Raw genomic sequence first — 15,611 nt, forward strand, 5'->3', positions numbered from 1 at the left:
AATTGTGCCCATTCAAGAGCACACTAGTAAGTAGTAACCCGTTGTGTCGGAGTAAGATGTGCCGAAGATAAAGTCTGCTGGACCGAGGATAAAGGGTCCTTTGGCTACTAGAATCAGTTATAGTACCAAAATAAGGCTGGTCCACATGTCAAAACAGGAGGAAAGAGAAAAAAACAAGGCCGGAAAAATCGGCCCTTTCCTCCAAATATGCTGCCGAACAAACACCGGCAACTCACAGAGAAAAAAACACCAGAAGGACTCTTAGGTCATAAAAAACCTAAGAGGAGATGGAGGTTCGCCGAAGGTAAGGGAAAATGTAGAGAGGGAGAGAGAAGGTGGTGGCGTTGGGGAGGAAGATGGGGAGACGAAGGTTTTTGTTTTGCTCTGATTCCAAAAAGAAGTTTTGGGTTTTGGCTTACTCAAATCGAGAGCCAAGAGCTATATTTATATACAAGAATAAGGTTCAAAGAAAGGAAACCAAATTAAAAAAAATAGGAAATATGCCAAAATCTACGTGATCCCATGATTATGGGGATCTTATCTATGTGATCCCATGATAATAGGGATCTTACATAAAACACCTAATAAAAGGTTGAAAACAGCTAATAAAAAAAAATAATAAATAATAATACAGATATTTCAACAAAGAGAAAAAAAAAAAAAAAAGTGAGAAAAGAAAAATGAGAAAACTTTGAAGGGTAGAAAAGAGGGTTTGATTAAAGAAGGGGAATACATTTTTTTAAAAAAAAATCCATTGAAGAGAACCAAATAAATTTAAAGAAGAAGAGGAGTAAAAGAGAAAAGATTTAGAGAGATCTCTAGAATGGTGGAATTTTAGGGAGGCGTTTTGCAAAATTTCACAAAATTATATGCATAGAAGTAAAAAAAAGAAATAATAATAATAATAATAATAATAAAAAAAAAAAAAAAATAAATAAATAAATGAGGGGCCAGGCTCAAAGCCCATGCTGGCTCCATGCCAGCCCCCACCCCTGCTTCCCTTCTCTTTTGCAGTCATTGATAAATGATGTTCCCATAAATTTAAGATGAATAACTGAAATTATTGATTCTGATAATTTTTTATTTTTGACCTTTTTGATAGACATACATTTTAAAAACCATTTGAGTTTGTATTATTTGTTTATCTTGTTCAAGTTGAGCTTGGAAGCAATGGCTGTAGATATTTTTTAATTTTATTTATTTATTTTTGTTGGTAAGTTGGCTTCTAGATATTGCCACTATATGTTGAGTGAATTAGATAACCATTAATTGCTGAAGTCATTCACTGACTTTTTATTTTTGATATTTCTGATAGACATTTAGCCTGACAACTTTTGATGCTTCTCTTTTATGTTTCTGGTTGAAGTTTATCCTTGAAGCACTGGCTACTAGATATTGCTAATTTTGGTTTTGTGATTTACAAAACCAGTTATAACTTATTTGATTCTTTTGTTTTCCTCCTCCTCCTTCTACTTTTTTTTTTTTTTTTCCTTCACAGCAAAGAGCTCATGTATCAACAAGTTTTGCGTCGGTTTGCTCATTTTAATGCAATACAACTAAGTGATCCAGCTCCCCTGCCAGAGTTAATTATGCTAGCACTTAGAGAGGAGGATTTAGATGCAGAATGTAATGAGAATGACGACCTGAAAGAAAAGATCGCAGAAGTAACTTAATCTTAACCCAAACAAGAAAAATAAGTTTAAAAAAAAAAAAAATTATCCTGCGATATTTCATTCAGCTTGATGTGAATTTTGCTTCCACCATTTTGTTTCACCTCTCATATTGAGTTGGTTTAGACTTTTGATTCTCAATTATTGTATTGTTGTCGCCTGTTAACTATTTTGATCAATTTTCCCTCTTCATTATAAGTTACTTGCTTTGCTGCTAAATACATATTAATCAGAAGCATACTGCATCAGTTGAGTCTTCTCTCTAATATTATTCTTATTCATCTTCTTGTGCTTTTATATCGGTGTGCATCGGTGTATGTGTGTGTTTATAGGTGTGTATGTGTGTATATGTGTATAGTTGAGAACAGATGTATATATGTGTTTGTACATCGGTGTATATTTGAGTATAGGTGTATATGTTGAATATGTGCTTATATGTTTGTGTATATTGGCATTTGTATATAGGTAAATATATGTGCATAGTCTCTATATGTGTGTATATATAATAGACCTATAGGTGTCTATCAATGTTTATATAGGTCCTTATGAGTGTGTATTGGTGTATATGTGTGTAATTAACTGTATATATGTATATACTCCCTCCGTCCCACAATAAGTGTCCACCTTTCCATTTTTAGATGTCCCAAAATGATTGTCCCAATTGAAAAGTCAATGTACTAATTTTTTTATAACATCACCAATTTAACCTTCTTGCATTGAAACTATAAAAAGTAAACCATCACATCACCGTGGACCCACTATGAGTAGATTGGTAATTCATTCACTACCAATACAAAAAATAACACTAAAATTCATCATCTTAAAAAGAGATTTCCAAAAAGGGACGGAGGGAGTATCATTTATATGTGTTTATCTGTGTATAGCGGTATATACGAGTGTATAGATGCAACTCAGAAAAGGGAAGACACTACCCGAACGTCAACCCCCAGCAGCCAAAGACAAAGGAAAAGAGAAGCCGATTGAGAGTGAAGAGGATGCCATCCCTCTCAACAAAAGAAAAACCCTCCAATGCCTAAAATATCTTTTCAAATTTCAAGAAACTTTCATTACTGTTCAATATATTTGATGCCCTATGCTTTTATTTATTTATTTATTTTGGAACTCACACACACATGTCTTCACTGAGGCTTGAATCCCTGACCTTCCTTTGGGAAGTAGGGGCTTGGTACCGCTAGGCCACTGGTTTGTTGGTATTTGATTCCCTATGCATGTCAAAAGTGCTACGGGACGTCTTGATAAATGCCGTGCGATATCCTGAGCTATACCAAGCAAGCCTATTTTGCTGAAATTAACACAAAGGAGGTGCTCTACATTATGCACATGGCTTCGATCACTTTTAGCGAAATAGATAAACTACTGGGTGGCAGGCCTGTGGTGTATATGTTTGTATTAGTTGTATATGGGTATATAAGCGTATATGTATAGCTGTATATATGTATGTGTATATAAATTTATATTTGATTGTAGGTATGTATATTTGTGTATAGGTGTGTTTATGTATATAAGTATTTATTTATATGTATGTAGTTGTATATGTGTGTGTATATAACCTGCACATGGCACATGTAAACCATACCCACCTAGTTTGAAAGGCTCAGTAAGAGGCAGTCTCTAGTCTAGTCTAGGAGGGGTCATGTCTGAATCCAAACTAGCTGGAGATTTGCACATGACACTACACAATTTCATGATGCAAAAGTCAGACTAAGCCCTAAATGAGCAAGGCAATCAGAAAATAAACCTAGTTGATAAATCAAAATTTCCACTTTCCATTTCCAAAGCAGGGAACTCAAAACGTGGTTACTGCCTACTGGTTACCTTATGAGCTTTTAGGGAACTTGCCTTTGATAACATAAATTTATATAAGTAGAAATATAAAAAGAAGAAAAAGGAGAGAATTATGTAAAGGCTTGAACGAGATGAATCACTCATTCATAGCTCTAGTCTTTATAGATAAAAAGAGCACATGCTCATATTACAAGAAAGGAAACTAAGTCAAATTTAAATCAAATCACAACATATTCTATGGCATATTCAAATCTCTGCTATTATGGTAAGTCATTCCATAATTTGTGGCTATCATATATGCTAACATATGCAGAGTCAAATCTCTGCTATTATGGTAAGTCATTCCATAAATCGTGGTATCATATATGCTAACACTCCCCCTCAAGTTGGTGCATGGATATCTGAAACTCCCAACTTGGACAATGCATTCTCAAACACAATCTTGCTGACGTCCTTTGTAAGAATGTCTGCAAGCTGCTGAGAGCTTGTGACAAATGGAGTTCAAATTTGACTAGAGATGATCTTCTCTCGAATGAAGTGACGGTCCACTTCTATATGCTTAGTCCTGTCATGCTGAATGGAATTTGCTGCTATGCTAATGGTAGACTTGTTGTCACAATAGAGTGAGAATGGAAGTGACACTGGAAGGCACAAGTCTGTCATCAAGGTTTTCAGCCATAGCAACTCACATACCTCAAGAGCCATAGCCCTATACTCTGCCTCTGCACTAGATCGAGAGACAACATCCTGCTTCTTATTGCGCCAAGTAACCAAGTTACCACCAATAGTGGTATAATAACCCGAAGTTGACCTCTTATATGAAATTGATCCTGCATAATCAGTATCTGTCCAAGACTCAACACGTAAGTGACCTTGATTGGCAAACAAAATACCACGACCGAGACATCCTTTTAAGTAGCGAAGGATCCGAATAGCTGCATCAAGGTGAGGGGCACGAGGAGAGTGTATAAATTGACTCACAACATTCATGGCATAAGCAATGTCAGGTTGAGTCATGGATAAATAGATGAGCTTCCCCACAAGTCGTTGATACTGACCAACATCTGACAACTCCCCCTCAGAATCAGCCAACCGATGATTCTGCTCAATCGGAGTATCAGTAGGACGAGCGCTAAGCTGACTAGAAGCAGAAAGCAAGTCAAGAACATACTTGTGTTGAGAGATGAAAATGCCAGCCTTGGAGCGAGCCACCTCAATGCCTAAGAAGTACCGTAAGGGACCAAGATCCTTAATCTCAAACTGACGGCCAAGATAGCTCTTAACCTCAGCAATTCCGGTAGTATCATCGCTGGTAAGAACAATATCATCGACATACACAATGAGAGCAATTGTCTTACAGCCTGAATGACGTAAAAACAAGGTATGATCAGCTGCACTTTGATGGAAACCAAACTTGAGCATGGCAGTGCCAAAGCGATCAGACCAAGCTCAAGGAGACTGGTTGAGGCCATACAGAGAACAACGAAGACGACATACCATACGAGAATGAGCAGGAGAACGAAAGCCCGGAGGAGGAACCATGTACACCTCCTCCTGCAAATCACCACTAAGAAAGGCATTCTTGAAATCTAACTGAAATAGAGGCCAAAATCGAATCGTAGCAACGGAAAATAATACACGAATGGTATTCATCTTGGCAACAGGGGTAAAAGTCTCCTGATAATCTATGCCATAAGTCTGAGCATAACCTTTGGCATCCAACCGGGCGTTGTAACGAGCAACTGACCCATCTGGATTATGCTTAACTGTAATCACCCAACGACAACCCACAACCTTTCGTCCAATAGGAAGCGAAACTATGTCCCAAGTCTGATTTTTCTCAAGTGCTTGTAGTTCTTCTATCATAACATCACGCTATTGAGGTTGTGCTAGTGCATCTGCAACCCTAGAAGGAAGAGGAACCGAGGCAATAGAAACAAGAAAACTCCGATAGGAGGGTGAGAGAGCATAATCAGAAACAAAATTAGAAATAGGGTATGTACAAGAACGATTACCCTTTCGAAGAGCAATGGGGCGATCATCAAGCGAAACAATAGCTTGAGAAGGCGGAGCTGGTGCCGAAGTAACAGGGCAGTCAATCGTGGGAGGAGAAGCTTGTACCTATTGTCTTCCACTATAAACCTGTGAAAATGGAATAATTCCCCGTGCTGGAGGGGTATCACGAGGAGGAATCATAGAAGACAAAACATGTAACGGTAGAGGAGTTGAAGACGGAAGAAGGTGATCATCCATTATATTCAATGGGAACCATTCACTTTGAGAACCAATTGAACCATTATAGTATGGTGTATGCTCAAAGAAAGAAGCATCTGTGGATATAAACTGCTGACGACTGGGAGGATGGTAACACCTATAACCTTTTTAAGAATGAGACTAGCCCAAAAACACACACTTCAAAGCCTTGTGGTCAAGCTTTGTACGAGTCTGCCCCAACTGCTGAACAAAGCACACACACCCGAAGACTTGAGGAGGAATAAAAAAAAGAGATGAATTGGGATGTAAGAGTGTGAGTGGGGTTGCAAAGTTAAGAACCCTAGAAGGAGTCCTATTAATGATGTAAACAACTGTAAGAACTACATCTCTCTAAAATGATTGAGGAACATTCATGCCAATGCAGATTGCTCTGGCTAAGTCAAGGATGAGGCGATTCTTTCTCTCAGAACGACCATTCTGTTGAGGAGTTTTAACATTAGCCATCTGATGCTCAATCCCAAATTCTGTACATAACCGCTGTACCTCCCCATAAGTGTACTCCGTACCCTGGTCAGATCTGAATTTTTTAATGGTACGACCATATTGAGTCTGAGCCATTGTCATAAAATTTTTAAAAATGTTGTATACCTCATTTTTGGTTTTCATAAGATAAACCCATGTAACACGACTATGATCATTAATGAATAACACGAAATATCGAAATTCAAGACTAGAAGTAACTAGGCAAGGACCCCACACATATGAATGAACAAGATTAAAAGGTGTTAAAGCAGATTTATTACTGCCAGCAGGATAATTGGAACGAACATGTTTAGCCATATAACATGTCTCACAGGATAAATCTGACACTGCTACGTTACAAAATAAGGAAGGAAATAAATGTTTTATTTAACTGCAAGAAATATATCCTAAACGCATGTGCCAACGCATAAGCTGGGCTTTATTAGATGGAACAATATTAGAAAATGAAGCTGAATGTGCTTGAGGTGACAAAGGAGCATCCAATAGGTATAGACCGTCCACTTCACGCCCACTACCAATCATCCGTTTCGACACCAGATCCTGAAAATACAATGAGAGGAAAAGAACGTTACACTACAATTTAATTGTTTGGTAACACTACTAACATAAATAAGATTTGTAGTCAATTGTGGAACATGAAATGTATCTGACAAAGTTAATGAAGGAGTAACTGATATGTGACCTTTCCCAGCAATAGAAGATGGAAAGCCATCCGCTAGGTGTACCTTGGGATGGCCAGAGCAGATACTATAAGATTGGAAGAGTGAGGACATACCAGTCATATTGTCTGAAGCATTAGAATCAATGATCCATGGTGTCGAAGATGTAGATACGCTATATGTAGACGCAATAGTACCTGAGTGGGCATAAGTGGAGGTTGGCTGAGATGATGCCTTCATTTGGTTGAAGATTTGTTTGAACTTGTCCAAATCAGCTTGAGTCAAGATAATTGTGGCAGAAGATGTAGAGGCAGAGTTGTCAGGAGTTGACAATGAGACTGGTTGTGTAACAAAATGTGCAGAGGATCGAGGATGTTATTTTGCTGCGGTGGGCGTCCATGTAGAGCATAACAACGAGATTTGACGTGACCAATTTTTCTGCAATGGTCGCACCATCCGTGTTGTCGTCCCAGAGGAGGACCGGTGGTAGAGCTCTGAACTGACTGGGATGGTGCAGTTCCTAAAAGGTTGGGAACCCGAACTGCCATAGCAGAATGATCAACAGAAGCAACACCTAATGGATGAGTCTGACGGCTCTCATCTGACAACACATAGGAGTATGCATCCTCAAGAGTAGGGAATGAAGATAAGCCCAATAAATGAACACAAGCATACTCAAACTCGTCGTTCAACCCGGCAAGAAACTGAAACACTCGATTCTTCTCCACAATCCCTGCATATAAAACTGCATCATCTGGATCCTTCCAATAGTGGAAGGAATCATAATATGACATTTCCTCCCAAATAGCACGAAGCTTGGCGATGTAACCTGAAACTGTCAAGTCACCCTGAGAAATCCTGGTGATATCTTGCCTCAGCTGGAAAATTCGTGCATTATTCTGCCTATGAGAATAAGTGCGTTGAACTGAATCCCAAATTTGCTTAGCAGTCCTCATAAACATATAGCCAACAACTATGTTTCGTTGCATTGAATTGACTAGCCAAGACATAACCATAACGTTATCTGCAAACCACTGTGGATATGCGTTCTCTGACTCAACTGACTCTTTCTCAGAACTAGTAATATAGCTAATCTTGCCTTTGCCACCAATGAACATCTTGGCAGACTCTGCCCAAATCAAATAGTTGGAACCATCTAACTTCACTGTGGTGATTTGAAGTCCTGGATTTTCTGATGAGTTGGTGGGAAAAATGGCACCACCACCCACAGAACTTAAGCCAAGAGAATTAACAGTCGAGGACCCCGAATTTGCCATAATCTGCCACCCGACAATAAAAAAACTCCAAAAACACCACAAATTCTGTTAATAAATCAAAGGGTCTTCCCAAACCATAAACAATAACAATGTCTGCTCAGATCATTCCCGAAAAATCCAAATACATACCTTTTTTAAGGAGCGTTGCCCGCTTACATATAGCCAGATAGCCTCCTTCTTAATATCCGGAACCTCTTTGTAGACTAATTTTTTTTTTTTACCCAAACCCTTCTAGGTGTTGGAGACCAACTATCCCAATTTACCCAATCCTTGAAGAGTAAAAAAGAAATTGTAAAACTTAAAAATACCTGTTTTCGATCACAAAACAGCTACACAGAAAAACATGTGTAGGCAACGTCACACGATGTCACAAGTAGCCTAAGGTGGCTGTCGCACAAGTAGCAAGGCTGCCGAAAGGTGTGGAAAGGTGTTGGCTCTGATAACAAGTAGAAATATAAAAAGAAGAAAAAAGGAGATAATTATGTAAAGACTTGAATGAGATGAATTACTCATTTACAGCTCTAGTATTTATAGATAAAAAGAGCATATTGCCACGAAGTGATTCCTAAGACGCTTGGAGGATAGAAGACATGCATGCTGGTTGGCAAAGAGCAGAGTTTGACTGGGAATGGTTCCAGGGAAGGGGCGTGCAGGACCACAGGATAGTACCTCTTCAGAGTTCAGGCAGGTCGACTCGGTTCAGTTCGAGGTGCTTGTCACTGGTCGTGGACTTGACTATGAAGAAGGGAGTTGGCCATCCCTGCACAAACTGGTCGGGAGCTGGAGCCGTTCCCCTGACGAGGCCACGGCAGGCCGAAACCAGTCAGCATGTATCCATGGGAGGGCAGGTCGTGGTGGCTGACCAGGGTGCTTGCGCGAGCTGAAGCAACGCCTTGGTGCCGCACGGGCCATGCCGCTGCGCCAAATCTCTAGGCCCGTGACAAATGGTATCAGAGCGGGACTTGGGGAAAAGCACAGAGGTGTGCCCCCTTGGCGATCCGGGGGTCTTGAGAATGAAGACGGTGCATTGAAGTTGCGTCGATGAGGAGGAATCAATGCAGTGGGGGGGGGGGGGGGGGGGGAGAGCCTCCATCCCCCCAGGAAGAGGCGTCCGTTGAAGTTGCGCATTGAAGGGCCGGAGGGCCGCGCGCACCAAAGTTTGTGCTTAGTCCTTGGGTGATGCAAACAATGGTGAAGGGCGAGCATCAAGTCGGCAGGAGGCCATTGCTTGCTTGGGATGTCGCGGAGGCGGTATGACGGAGAAGAGTCACGTCCTTGAGGAGTGGACGTCCCCTTGGTCCGAGGCCTATCATTGGGCGAGTGCAGTGCAGGGAGTTGCACAAGGAAGCCATGGTGGGAAGGCCAGCATACCGCATGGAGGCAGACTTTGGAAGGGAGTGGACGCAGTAGTGAAGCGCCGCACTGCGACGAGGACGTCGCAGGATTTAGGTGGGGGAGAATGTCACGAAGTGATTCTTAAGACGCTTGGAGGATAGAAGACATGCATGCTGGTTGGCAAAGAGCAGAGTTTGACTGGGAATGGTTCCAGGGAAGGGGCGTGCAGGACCACAGGATGGTACCTCTTCAGAGTTCAGGCAGGTCGACTCGGTTCAGTTCGAGGTGCTTGTCGCTAGTCGTGGACTTGACTATGAAGAAGGGAGTTGGCCATCCCTGCACAAACTGGTCGGGAGCTGGAGCCGTTCTCCTGACGAGGCCACGGCAGGCCGAAACCAGTCAGCATGTATCCATTGGAGGGCAGGTCGTGATGGCTGACCAGGGTGCTTGCGTGAGTTGAAGCAACGCCTTGGTGCCGCACGGGCCGTGCCGCTGCGCCAAATCTCTAGGCCTGTGACAATATGCTCATATTACAAGAAAGGAAAGTAAATTAAATCACAACATATTCTAAAGCATATTCTATAGCATAGTCAAATCTTTGCTATTATGGTAAGTCATTCCATAAATTGTGGCTATCATATATGCTAACGTATGTACAGTCAAATCTCTGCTATTATGGTAAGTCATTCCATAAATCGTGGTATCATATATGCTAACAATATATGTGTGTATATATGTATATCTATGTTTACTATGTGTCATAATGTGTGTATATGTGAATATATTTATATATGCATATTATTCATGTTCGTTGGTGGTTGTATTTGAATTCCAACTAGATTTGGAATTTGGAATTTCTACTCCTACTTAGGAATTGAATTCATTAGTTGGTGGATCTGGATTTGTAATTCAATTCCATATCAAGATTTATTTGGAACAACCAATTTTGAGGAATTCAATTCAATTCACTTTCCTGATTTTAGAGTCATCTTGTGCCTTAAAAGGATTATAGCTACTGTTCTTGTCTCATATGAAGAATATTAACTTCATTTGATTTTCATGAGAAATAAATCAACCAGGCATTAGGAACTTAGACTCATCTTGTTCTCTATAATAATTAGTGTTTTATTTTATTTTCCTTGAGTTTTTTACTTTTGAAATTTCTCACTGACGGGCTTATTTATCTATATGGATCTTAACAAAACTTTTCTTTTTCTTTAATTATTTTTTTTTTTAATGATGCAATTATACATTTTTGTTTTCTTTAATGTTCAGTCTTCCATTGTCATTTTAAGTTCTACTAATATTATTTTTTCTTTCGCTCATCCAGATGAATACAGAACTGCTCAAGAAAAAGGCTGAATTGCTGGGGGAGTATTTCTGCATTCATGTTGATTCTCATGGTAAATTGTCTAGGCTTCCTGTTGTACTTGACCAGTACACACCTGACATGGACCGTGTTCCAGAATTTGTACTTTGTTTGGGCAATGATGTAAGTTTCTATGTCTATAGCGTGTCATCATTTTCCTTCGCCCCTTTCATGCTTTTTTGTTTTTTACTATAATGTGCTACTATTGGTTGAATTCTATTCTTTTTTTTTTTTTTTTTTTTTTTCTCGGTAAATGTTGAATCCTATTCTTGATGGATCTGTTTGAGTACTTTTCTAATATACTTTACTTATCAAAATACATTGAGGATGATTCTACTTCAAAAATAGATACACAGACACACAGAAAGTGAGACAAATTTTGTTCATTCTTCTTCTTTTTTATTTTATTTTTTATAAATTGCTCATTCATACTAGAGTCATGCTTCCTTAAATTTCTCCGTGCCCTTTGTGTGGTAATCTTTTTGTACCTTCAGAATTTTTGGATTAATAAAATGGATTACAATAACAGCTTAGTAATAGAAGAATCCTGCAGCCCTCTCATTTTGTTGCAGCCTTTCTGTGATGTTGTGGCCCGAATTTGGTTTCGGGTCGCAACAACCTGACATTCCAATGATAGGAGGAGGTCCTTGACTGGGCATGTCTCCACTCTTTATAGGAGTGTGATCAGTTGGAAGGCGACTTTGCAATTCACAGTTGTATTGTCTAGTACTGAGGCTGACTACATCGCAGCTACACAGGCAGTGAAGGAAGCTATATGGTTGAGAGGCTTGGTTGGTATTCTGGGCTTAGAGCAGGCTGATTTGAATGTGTTTTGTGGCAGCCAGAGTGCCATACATCTGACTAAAAATCAGATATTCCATAAGAGGACCAAGCAAATTGATGTCAGGTTGCACTTCATCAGAGATGTGATTGCACATGGTGCTATAGCAGTAAGGAAGATTGGGACAGAATCCTGTGGATATGATGACTAAGGTCACACATTGTCTGGCCTCGACAGTTTGAGGAAAAAAATTGACCCGTTTTTGCTTGCAGGTCATGGACCCTATTTAGTACTCTCATGTAGCTCGATATATAATGGCACTTAGGGTTTGGAGTGTGTTAACAAGAGAACACTGAAAATTTCCAAGAAAGAGAGTGAGAGCGAGAACTAGGGTTCGGGGGCTGAAACTCATAATCTACCATTTTTCGCATAGTGAAATCTTTCCCTGGATCTCCACCATGGACGTAGACATAACTTGTGTCGAACCACGCTAAATCTTTGTGTTCTTTGTGTGGCGTGTTTGCTTTTCTGTCTTGATTCATGATTTATTCTTGGTTCGATGCGTTTGTCGTAACACTTTCTTTCTCTCACCCTTTCTTATTTTTTCTATGACCTGAACACAATAACAGCATAGTATCGTAGTGGTTAAGATGGGGTCAAAGTTTGATTCTCTAATATAATATCTAGTTGGTCACTAGTTTGAGTCTTTCCGTTTGGTGGTGTTCTGTTTGAATTCTAGTTGAAGCCCTAGGATCTTAATCCATTTTCTGGTAGTGTCGAAAATGGCTTTTGATTCTTAGTACCAAGATCTGAGAAGCTGATGGTTTCTTATCACTTTTTGTTAACATAAAGAGGTTGATTTTGATATCCTTGGGTGTGATCTACCTGATTATAGTCTCTTTTGTTTGGGTAGGTGGGGGTGGTTCTAATTTATTACAGTCTTGTTGATCTCTATGTTACGTATTTTGAATGCATCTTGTTAATACTTAATAGTTTAGATTGTTTGGGTCTAAACTCTAGTTCATGGAAGTTCGTCAGGCTGTTTTTTACCATGGCAGTTTGTCTGTCTTGCTCTACATTTGGAGGTTCTTCAAGTCCTTTTGATCATGAGTGGTAGAAAAATGAGTCACAATTAGCATCCTAAGTGACAATCCTGTTCTTTAAATCATCACACTGAAAAAAAAAAAAAAAAAAAAAGGTCGTGGGTGTGAGTGTGTTTCTTGCCAATGAAAAAAATAAAAATAAAAATAAAAGTCAAATAGGACCAATAATCTCACTAACTAACAGTTGAGGTTCTTGCTTATTAACAGCTAGGTAATGGTGGGCTATTTTAAGGAATAATTAAGAATCCAATACATGAAGGAATAATTAATAATTAACAGTTGGCATGCATAGGGCTATTTGACGCCCTATGCAGGTCAAAAGAGCCAAGGGCCGTCTTGTTATTTGCCCTACAACATCCTGAGCTATACCAAGCAAGCCTATTTTGCTGAAATTACCATGAAGGAGGTGCTCTATGGTTTGCACATGGCTTCAATCACTTTCAGCGAAATAGATCAACTATTGGGGACTACAGAGCACAACAGGCCAATTATCCATCATGTAATAAATGGGATGCTGAAAATTCAGACTAAAGGTGCTATGAAACATTACTCAGTCCAATACAGGTTACTTGAAGTTTGAATCAAAAAATTAAATATCTATACAGTACTCGAGTTTAAGTATCTAATTTGATAGTTGCAAGCACCAACCCTAGGCTTTGATTTCCTCAACTAATTGTCCAAGTAGAGTCTACTGGTGTGAAAATTCTTTAAATGGTGCCGAATACTTTATAGGTTCAGTATCAATGGATGATCAACACCTTGATTCAATACTCACCAAGCTATGTATAATGACGATATCAAATAAACAAAGTTGTAGTAGAGATTTTCTGGAACGCACTCTCAACTAACTTCTCATATGCTTAGAGTATAATATGAAGGTTAGCGTGGCTAAGAGCGTGCTTGTCCCGGTAGGGAATGTTAAGGATATTTCTTCTTTAGCTGCAGTTCTTGGTTGTAGGGTGAGCTCTTTTCCCATTACTTATTTGGGCTTGCCTTTAGGGGTTCTTTCCAGGAGAGTAGGCAGTTGGGACCTGTGATTGATAGGTGTGCAAAGAGACTGGCAGGTTGGAAGAAGTAATATTTGTCTAAAGGGGGTAAAGTTACTCCTATAAAGAGCACTTTATCGAGCCTACCCACATTTTTTATCAATGTTCCAGATTCCATGCTCCGTTGCTGATAGGATTGAGAAAATTCAAAGGGACTTCCTTTGGGGCGGAAGAGGAGATGAGTTTAAGTACCACCTTGTTAGATGGGAGCAAGTTTGCAAGCCAATGAAGTTAGTGGGTCTTGGTTTTAGAAGACTAGTTCCTTTTAAACAAGCTCTCTTGGGCAAATGGTTGTGGAGATTTGGGAGGGAAAGACATTGTCCTTGGTGAAGGTTAGTTTCCTTTCGGTTTGGGGAAGAGATTGGTGGCTGGTCTACCAGACCGGTTACCCTTGCAGGTGGAGTAGGTATGTGGAAATCCATTCGGAAGGGATGGGATGTCTTCTTTTCTTATATTAGATTCAAAATCCGTGACGGTAGATGCGTTCGTTTTTGGGAAGATCTTTGGTGTAGTGATCAACCATTATCTCGTACATTTCCTAGACTTTTTAGTACTGCAGTTGATAGGCATGCTTACGTAGCTGATTGTTATCGACTTGATAACAGTGGGATTACGTGGAATGTGCACTTTCGACGTTTCTTTCAGGATTGGGAGTTGAATGAGGTTTGTGTTTTCCTGAATCAGTTGTATTGGTAGGAAGGAGTAGGTAGAGGAAGCGACGATCTGATATGGATTCCCTCTTCCCATGGTTGCTTTGAAGTGCGATCTTTATTCCTATGCTTATCTAATTTTGATCGCCTTGACTTTCCGTGGAAAACCATTTGGCGCTCTACGGCTCCAACTCGGGTAGCATTTTTTGTATGGATCGTTGTTTGGGGTAAGATTTTGACGATTGATAATTTGAGGAAAAGGGAAAATTGTCTTGTCAATTGGTGCTGCCTATGCAAGCAAGATGGTGAGTCAATTGATCATATCCTCATGCATTGTCCCGTGGCGCACGACTGTTGGACTCTTATTCTTGGGTTGTTTGGCATGCGTTGGGTAATGCCTCGTTCTTCTAAGGAGTTGATTCATGTTTGGAGAGGATGTCGTATGCAGAGAGATGTACGTGATTACTGGAGAGTCGTTCCACATTGTGTGTGGTGGTGCATCTGGAATGAGAGAAATAACAGAATGTTCGAAGGGAAGGAGTCGTCTTCGGCGACGCTGAAACTTTTTATTATTCGCTCTCTTTTTAATTATGTCAAGAGGAGTTCTTGCTCCTCTTCCGATGATTTAATTACTTTCTTGGATTCTTTGAGGCCTTAGCGTCGATTCCAATCTTGTAATTTGGATGCGTTCCCCCTTTGAATGCCTTTTTATTTAATTTTTACTTATCAAAAAAAAAAAAAAAAAAAAAAAAAAAAATCTAAACATGAGGTGTATATAGAATTTAGTCTCGGAAAACACTTGGGGGGTTTTAAGAGATTTGTTTTCGAAAGGAAATTGATTTCACCATATTTCGATCAATCGAGCCAAGTATCCGTCGATAGACACAAGTTCAGTGGCCTTTGATTGATCGCTTGGTTGATCGAAGTGCGCTGTCCTTTTTTCTTTTTATTTTTGTAACTCTGTCCACTATATATAAATTCCTGATTATTGATTGTAATTCAATGGATTGTCTTTTGGATTTTGTGGATAGCTTAAAGCTATAGTGTCATCTTGGATGGCTGTTGTCTTCTTTGGGAGCGCTCCCCTTTTGAGCGCCTTCTATAAAATCTTACTTACAAAAAAAAATAAAAAAAAATAAAGAAAAATATGAAGCTATG

General features: G+C 39.6%; 1 pseudogene; it reads left to right on the top strand.

Moving 5' to 3' along the window:
• Nucleotides 1–15,611, top strand: part of LOC132273890 (DNA mismatch repair protein MLH1-like) — a 38,625-nt pseudogene that overhangs the window by 18,212 nt on the left and 4,802 nt on the right.

The sequence above is a fragment of the Cornus florida genome, unplaced genomic scaffold (genome assembly GCF_030987335.1).
Source record: "Cornus florida cultivar Cherokee Brave unplaced genomic scaffold, ASM3098733v1 CherokeeBrave_3.0.0_Hap2_Chr09, whole genome shotgun sequence".
Classification (NCBI taxonomy): domain Eukaryota; kingdom Viridiplantae; phylum Streptophyta; class Magnoliopsida; order Cornales; family Cornaceae; genus Cornus; species Cornus florida.